This window comes from Symphalangus syndactylus, chromosome 24 (assembly GCF_028878055.3).
Source record: "Symphalangus syndactylus isolate Jambi chromosome 24, NHGRI_mSymSyn1-v2.1_pri, whole genome shotgun sequence".
Lineage (NCBI taxonomy): Eukaryota > Metazoa > Chordata > Mammalia > Primates > Hylobatidae > Symphalangus > Symphalangus syndactylus.
The window spans coordinates 50,503,999-50,510,859 of NC_072446.2; the positions used below are offsets into that span (position 1 = coordinate 50,503,999).

At 41.9% G+C, this 6,861-nt stretch overlaps 1 pseudogene; it reads left to right on the plus strand.

Annotated features, from left to right (window-relative positions):
* Positions 1 to 2,862: 2,862 nt before the first annotated feature.
* LOC129474355 (mediator of RNA polymerase II transcription subunit 28-like) lies at positions 2,863 to 6,500 on the plus strand (annotated as a pseudogene).
* The last annotated feature ends 361 nt before the right edge of the window (positions 6,501 to 6,861 follow it).

A 6,861-nucleotide genomic window follows, 5' to 3' on the forward strand; every position in this document is an offset into this window, starting at 1 on the left:
GTAGACTGATTATCGCCAATCTGCATTACCACCTGCAGAAGGACCTTGAGAAATTGAAGACTTCGTTCAGCCATTAGCAAACAGTTAATGGTTAAGTAAACCAGGACTCCTTGGTGAGTGCTTACAAGGCCTTTATCTTCTTGGATAGAAGGCAGAATTATTGCCCAAATATGTGGGCTGAAGCCCTTGTAGTTAGAGTGGCAGAGCTCTACAGATGTTGAAATGCTCAGCTAATGCATGTCTATTTTGTAGAGGTCGGACCCTTTGTGAGGAAAATCTGGGATCCTGAAAGATGACACAGGAACATCTCCATGGATGCCCAAGATTGCCTCTGCTATGCTCCCAGCCACAGACCATCTGGGTGTGTAGAGATGGCCCATCCTTCCTTATGAATAGCATTTCCACCATTCATTAACACAGAACCTTCACAATGAAGGCCAGCTTAATGAGCATGTGCCCTACATAGCTGCACACAACCCTTGTCCAGCACAGGGAAGATACATGCAATATGCCTATCCTTTTGTAAATGGTATTTGTGATGCTTGCCCTTCAACTTCATAACTTTCCTCATACTTATTTTGAGTTTCACTGCACATTGTGGGTTCACCAGAATTCTGTGCTCCTCTTCCATATTAAACACATTTACATCTGAGTAATCTGGGACACTGACAGCCCCAAGAGACACCACTGTCCATTTGGACCCAGAATTTGATTTGAACTCAGAAGACAATGTCTTAGCATAAACAGCCAAGGAACCCGGTCAACGCATTTCCTGCTCAAGTTCCTCTTATTAGCCAACCACTTATGTTGAAGATGATCACACAGAAGGGATTGGAAACATAAGGCAACTCATAGCTACTTTTTCTCTGTTTCTTACTCAACCTGAAGTTAGAGTGCACTGGTAGAATGTGCATATGGAGAAGTGAAGTAAAACAGTTGAATTAAACAAACATTAGACACAGTGGTTCACGTCTATAATCCCAACCCTTTCTGATGCCAAGTTGGGTGGATTGCTTGAGCATAGGAATTCAAGACCAGCCTGGCCAGAGTGGCAAAATCCCATCTCTACAAAAAACTAGCCAGGTGTGGTGGCACATGGCTGTAGTCCAAGCTACTTGGGAGGCTGAGATGGGAGGATCACCTGAGCCTGGGAAGTTGAGGCTGCAGTGAGCTGTGATTGCACCACTGTACTCAAGCCTGGGCAATAGAGCAAGACCTTGTCTTAAAAAAAACAAAAACAAAAGGCTGAATTAGTTTCTGCAACATTTCTAACGTTCTAAAAAAAAACATCCTAATAGGAGCAACAAAGTAGAAATTGTGTCATTTCACTGATTGTGCTGATTTAAATGGGCAATGCACAATATAATGATGAACATGAAAGGTCGACAAATATATATACACACCCACACACACACATAAATATACATTATACATAATTTTATTTATATGTATATATACATATATATATACACTTTTTTTTTCTTTTGAGATGGAGTCACGCTCTGTTGCCCAGGCTGGAGTGCAGTGGCATGATCTCAGGTCACTGCAACATCTGCCTCCTGGATTCAAGCAATTCTCCTGCCTCAGCCTCCCAAGTAGCTGGGATGACAGGCGTGCACCACCATGCCTGGCTAATTTTTGTATTTTTAGTAGAGACGGGGTTTCACCATATTGGCCGGACTGATCTCAAACTCCTGACCTCGTGATCCACCCACCTCAGCCTCCCAAAGTGCTGGGATTACAGGCATGAGCCACCGTGTGTGGCCTTATATATATTATTTAAAACACTTAAGCAAGAGAAAAGGACCACAGAAAAAAAGAAACTTTGTTTTTATGGCATGTTTTCCTCTACCTTTTGAACAAAGGTCCCCATATTTTCATTTTGTACTGTACCTACAAATTATGTTCACAAAGGAACAGGTGCTGCTCTCCCAGAAGCTGGTCCAACCTCCTCTCCCAGCCACCAGGCCAGTAATTATGATTATGTCTAAGGATAACCCAGTGCGCAAGTGTTGGTCTCGATAAAGGAGGAAAATGGTACATAGATACCTAAAGAATTGCCAAGAACTACCCAGCATGTATCAGCAGAAAGTTGAGTCCCTAACGTGACACTATTCCTCAAGAAAATAAACTACTTACTTAGGGACAAATTGATTACATCAGCCACCTGCCATTCTCTAAAGTACAGTGATTCAACCTCACAGGGATAAATACCTGGATTTATTCCAAACATGGATTTGCCTTTCTAGTCCTGTAAGGCTCAGCCAGCACTATTATTCACGCCTGATCCAAAGACATGAAATACCAAGTAATGTAACATCCAACCCAGGAGATTCACTTCATAGCAAAAATGCTACCGGAGTGTAAGAGTAGATAACTCTAAATATATATATATACCCAACAACAGAGCACTCAGATACATAAAGCAAATATTATTCACTATAAAAATAAAGATTCCAAGAAAATAACTATTGAGAACTTCACTGTCAGCATTTGATCATCTAAACAGAAAATCAACAAACACTGGATTTAAACTGCACTTTAGACCAAATGGATCTAACAGACATTTTCAGAATCTTTTATCCAACAGCTGTAGAACACACATTCTTCTGATCAGCACTTGGGACATTCTCCAGGGTAGACCATACATTAGGCCACAAAACAAGTCTCAACATTTTTTTTTTTTAAGACACAGTCTCGCTCTGTCATCCAGGCAGGAGTGCAGTGCTGTGATCATAGCTCACTGCAGCCTTGAACTCCTGAGCTCAAATGATCCCCTCTTCAGCCTCCCAAGTAACAAGCACTATAGGTGCACACCACAATGCCTAGCTAATTTTCAACTTTTTGTAGAGACAATGTCTCACTATGTTGCCCAGTCTGGTCTCAAACTCTTGGCCTCAAACAATCCTCCCACTTAAGGATCCTCAGATTCCAAAATACTAGGATTACAGGCATGAGCCACCAAGCCTGGCCTCAACAAATTTTTTAAAAATTAAGGCTGGGTGTGGTGGCTCATGCCTGTAATCCCAGCACTTTGGGACACCAAGGCGGGCGGATCACAAGATCAGGAGTTCGAGACCGTCCAGGCTAACACGGTGAAACCCCGTCTCTACTAAAAATACAAAAAATTAGCTGGGCGTGGTGGTGGGCGCTTGTAGTCCCAGCTACTCAGGAGGCTGAGGCAAGAGAATGGCGTGAACCCAGGAGGGTGAGCTTGCAGTGAGCCGAGATTGCGCCACTGCACTCCAGCCTAGGCGATAGAGTGAGATTCCGTCTCAAAAAAAAAAAAAAATTGAAATCACATCTAGCATCTTCTCAGACAACAATGGAATAAAACTAGAAATCAATAATGAGGAACTTTAGAGACTACAAATACATGGAAACTAACATATTCCTGAATGATGGTCAATGAAGAAATTAAGAAGGAAATAAAAACATTTCTTCAAGTAAAAAATATTGGAAACACACATCTCAAAACCTATGGGATACAACAAAAGCATTGCCATGAGGGAAATTTGTAACAATAAATAACTAGAGTCAAAAAGCAGAAAGACTTCAAATAACCTAATGAGACACCTCAAGGAAAGAAAAAACAAACCCCGAATTAGTAAAAAGAAGACATAATAAAGATCAGAGCAGAATAAAACAAAATAGAGACAAAATCTACAAGGAAACAATGACAGGGAAAGTTGTTGTTGTTGTTTTTTAAGATAAAGAAAATCAATAAACCAGTAGCTAGACTAACCAACAATAAAAAGAGGAAGACCCAAATAAATAAAATTAGAAATGAAAAAGGAAACATTACAACTGATTCCACAAAAATGCAAAGGTTCATTAGAGACTCTTATGAACAATCATACACTAACAAAGTGGAAAACCTAGAGGAAATGAATAAATTCCTAGCTGCATTTTATATAACAAGATTGAATCATAAAGAAATACAGGCTGTTCTAGACATGGTGGCTCCACTAGGTGGTATGTTCTCTTGGCAGCCACCAGGGCCCCCACTACCCACATTGGAGCTCCGGGGCCAGGCTTCACTTCTTCAGGCAGCACCAGATACTCTGAGACCTTCTAACAGTACCTGGTGAATGAGTGGGAGTCATCTTTCGAGGCTTGCTTTGCTTCTCTGGTGAGTCAGGACTATGTCAATGGCACTGACCAGGAAAACATTCAAACTGCTGTTGATCAGTATGTCTAGGAGTTTCTGCAACACAGGCAGAATGTTTTCCTACAAAAAATGATTGCAATTATTTGTCCACACACCAGAGCAAGTTACCAAAGAGGATGTGTCAGAACTAAGGAATGAATTACAACAGAAACACACACTGGTCCAGAAGCACTTGACAAAGCTGAGGCATTGGCAACAGGTGCTGAAGGGCATCAAACGTGCAGCACAGAACACCAGGCAGCAGCCCTCAGGGCTCCTCCACGTACCTCAAGCAGGCATCTGCCAACATCCCTGCACCTCAGAAGCTGACCTGAGCACAAAGGCCAAGGCCGTCAGCCCGAGATTGGGCTGGTGTCTGAGGCAACCCTGTGCAGTTTGCCACAAATCGTTTCTTGTGAACTTAGCATTTTGAACGAAGGAGTTAGTTTTATGCTCCCACCTAAATTTTTTTCACTATTTTTATAAGCTGTTAATGTCTTCAGTACTTTATAAAATGCCCAGAGCTTGAGTAAACCAAATAAATTCTTTTTCTCTTTAGCACAGTTAAGACTGTTAGTGTGATGACACTTACAGATTCTATGTTTTTATTTTTGTATGACTTTTCATCTTTTTGTGTGTGTTTCCTATTATTTGATCTGAGGGAAAGAGAATCAGGGGATGAGGATTTTGGCTGTAGGCCTTTTATGATAATTACCCTTCAGTGGTAGTATAGAAAAATATGTAAATTTGCTGTGTTTCAAGGCTTCAGAATACCTCAAAAGAGGAATCTAATGCAACAATGTTTGTACTGCTTCCAAAGCTCTTAGAATGGGGATTTTTTGTGTGAATAGGTCAGAACAGGATTAAGGTTTCCTGGGTTAGGGTAATCACATTACAGTAGGATCCTTAGGTCCATGCTGACTTTTATTCAGGGTAAGGTTATATTTTGTGTGGTGTTTGTTTACTTTTTTTTTAATAGGGAGGGACATAGTAGGATCAGTGATATGCTAAATTTTGTCATGTTCTGCAGTAATGAATCCATTTAAGTAATGGGGCAGACCCTGTTCTCAGTAACACGGCAGTTGGGGCATAGGTGAAGTATGAGAGGCTAAAGCTTGCTCTGATTATCTCTTTGTTTTCAGTTTTGTTTGCTTATATTGTTTTTGTTTTACATTTTGGGAAGGGAGAGATTTTCCACTGAGGAAGATTTTTGCTGTGGATTTGATTCCAAGGGACTGGGGTCTCAGAGTGGAGGTGGGCTTGCGGTGTGATCCTTGGCTACTTAACCTCCACCAAGAGCATGTGGTGCCTCTGCCTTTAGGAAGATATTTTGTTCTCTCGTTCGTTCCTCAGATACTCTTTTGAATTGCTGTTAAGAAATACTCACAAGCATTGTTTCCTGCTCTTGTTGCGTGAGGTTTTCCAGTGTTTTACGCAGTCTTTTATTAGATTACATATTTTTACTCAGAACAAATGCTTCACTGTCATCTGAGCAGGGAGTACTCCCTGTGGCTCAAAACACTGTGGCTCAGTGTTTTGGCTCACTTTGTTTCCTCCAGCCTTGAAGGTCCCTCCCACAAACATTGACATCCATTCATATCTTGATCTGACCTAGATGCCACCTGGTCCCTAAAGCCTCCCAGCACCCTTTCTGCTGCATCCCTAGGGCACAGGACTTTTATCTCTTCTATTGCCCTTGTTAGGTTCTCCCTTTTGGGTTAGTCATTTGTATCTGTCTCCCTGCCCATCACTAATTGTACACTCATAAAAATTAGACATTATTCCACTTGAATATGCCAGGACCATATGTTATTTATCCTTATAAATGATACCTATTACTCTGTTTTGTTTGTGTATATACAGTATCTCACACTTGAACCTGTGATTAATCACCTGAGACCAATGAATCCCCTCTTGTTAGAAAGTATAGTTCAAACAAAGCTTTTAAAATCCACATTATATGACCTCAAGGTTGTTAGCCTAGTCATCTAATGGTGATTCAAAACTCTGATTAGCAGCTTTAGATTTCTTGATTAAAGACCTAAATAAACTAAGTTTTAGGCTTTTTTTTTTTTTGAGACAGAGTCTCACTCTGTCACCCAGGCTGGAGTGCAGTGGTGTGATCTCAGCTCACTGCAACCTCCGCCCCTCCAGGTTTGAGCAATTCTCTGCCTCAGCCTCCAGAGTAGTTGGGATTACAGGCGCATGCCACCACGCCCAGCTAATTTTTTGTATTTTTAGTAGAGATGGGGTTTCACCATTTTGGCCAGGCTGGACTTGAACTCCTGACCTCGTGATCCACCTGCCTCGGCCTCCCAAAGTGCTGGGATTACAGGCGTGAGCCACCGTGCCCGGCTTTTTTTTTTTTTTTTTTTTGAGACAGAGTCTCGCACTGTTGCCCGGGCTGGAGTGCAATGGTGCCATCTCGGCTCACTGCAATCTCCGCCTCCCAGGTTTAAGCAATTCTGCCTCAGCCTCCCGAGTAGCTGGGATTACAGGCTCCCACCACCATGCCCAGCTAATTTTTTCTGTATTTTTTAGTAGAGATGGGGTTTCACTGTGTTGGCCAGGCTGGTCTCGAACTCCTGACCTCGTAATCTGCCCATCTCAGCCTCCCAAAGTGTTGGGATTACAGGCCTGAGCCACCGCACCTGGCCAGTTTTAGGCATTCTTTAAAAGGGGTTCTTAGTGAAAAGATTGGAAACTATTCT